This window comes from Petromyzon marinus, unplaced genomic scaffold, assembly GCF_048934315.1.
Source record: "Petromyzon marinus isolate PM22_M1 ecotype Great Lakes invasive population unplaced genomic scaffold, UKy_Petmar_22M1.pri1.0 PM_G_Scaffold_17, whole genome shotgun sequence".
NCBI lineage: Eukaryota > Metazoa > Chordata > Hyperoartia > Petromyzontiformes > Petromyzontidae > Petromyzon > Petromyzon marinus.
The window spans coordinates 1497508-1499424 of record NW_027422728.1 but is presented as its reverse complement, the minus strand read 5'-3'; positions in this window follow the sequence as shown (position 1 = coordinate 1499424).

Genomic DNA, 1917 nt, shown 5'->3' with positions numbered 1-1917 from the left:
AGAGGGACCCTGGTAGAGGGACCCTGGTAGAGGGACCCCGGTAGAGGGACCCTGGTAGAGGGACCCTGGTAGAGGGACCCTGGTAGAGGGACCCTGGTAGTGGGACCCTGGTAGAGGGACCCTGGTAGAGGGACCCCGGTAGAGGGACCCTGGTAGAGGGACCCTGGTAGTGGGACCCTGGTAGGGGGACCCTGGTAGAGGGACCCTGGTAGAGGGACCCTGGTAGAGGGACCCCAGTAGAAGGACCCCGGTAGAGGGACCCCGGTAGAGGGACCCTGGTAGAGGGATCCTGGTAGAGGCCTGGTAGTGGGACCCTGGTAGTGGGACCCTGGTAGAGGGACCCTGGTAGAGGGACCCTGGTAGAGGGACCCTGGTAGAGGGACCCTGGTAGTGGGACCCTGGTAGAGGGACCCTGGTAGAGGGACCCTGGTAGAGGGACCCTGGTAGTGGGACCCTGGTAGAGGGACCCTGGTAGAGGGACCCTGGTAGAGGGACCCTGGTAGTGGGACCCTGGTAGAGGGACCCTGGTAGAGGGACCCTGGTAGAGAGACCTCGGTAGAGGGACCCTGGTAGAGGGACCCTGGTAGAGGGACCCTGGTAGTGGGACCCCAGTAGAGGGACCCTGTTAGAGGGACCCTGGTAGTGGGACCCCAGTAGAGGGACCCCGGTAGAGGGACCCCGGTAGAGGGACCCTGGTAGTGGGACCCCAGTAGAGGGACCCCGGTAGTGGGACCCCGGTAGAGGGACCCTGGTAGAGGGACCCTGGTAGAGGGACCCTGGTAGGGGGACCCCGGTAGAGGGACCCTGGTAGAGGGACCCTGGTAGAGGGACCCTGGTAGAGGGTCCCCGGTAGAGGGACCCTGGTAGTGGGACCCTGGTAGAGTGACCCTGGTAGAGGGACCCTGGTAGGGGGACCCCAGTAGAGGGACCCTGGTAGTGGGTCCCCCTCGTCCGCGTGCCACTCTCGTCACGTCCCGGTCGTTGGCGGCGATGGCGACGACGTCGCGAGTGAAGGTTTTGTTTTTGGCGTGAGGGAGAGCTGCCCAGGTCCTGGGGGGCTGTCCCCCCTCCTCCTCCCCCCCCAATCCTCCCCCCCCCCCGGTTGCCGTAGCCCCCCACGAAACTCTTTAGTCGGACGTGGCGGCGGTGTGGACGACGACGGTGGCGAAGGTGGCGAAGGTGGCGAAATTGGCGAAGGTGGCGAAGGTGATTCACGCGAACACGGAGGAGCGCGATGATGGGTGGTGGCGGCGTCTCTCTCCAGGGCGATGTCTCGTCTCTCTCTGGGCGTACGATCCGCATGGCTAGCGCATCGATGTTAGGGGTTTGATCGCTGTGTGTGTCTGTGTGTGTGTCTGTGTCTGTGTGTGTGTCTGTGTGTGTCTGTGTGTGTGTCTGTGTGTGTGTGTGTGTCTGTGTGTGTGTCTGTGTGTGTCTGTGTGTGTGTGTGTCTGTGTGTGTGCGTCTGTGTGTGTGTCTGTGTGTGTGTGTGTCTGTGTGTGTGTCTGTGTGTGTGTCTGTGTGTGTGTCTGCGCGTACACTTATTTGTTAATTGTTTTAAATAAGTATTAAATAGTTGTTGACGATTTTGCTGCGTTTGAAATTGTTCATTTGTTTGGGCTGCCAGAATTGAGGCCCATTTTGCTTAGTCGTAACGTGTGTAAGTTAGACCTTACGTATCGCTTGATTGATGAATGATCGCGAGCGTTATCGGTTCTAGTTAACGTAAGCTCTGCAGTGATTCTCACAGTGCTAAGATATTCGTATTGTCCCTCTCAGTCACGGCGGGGCTGTTTAGTGCTTATCATAGACGTGATAAGTCGGGCAATACAAATGATAGCCAGGATAAGATTCAGACTTTAAATCCTAGTCTGGATAGGTAATATAATGAATTTCGTAGATAGAATGAGTATGGTA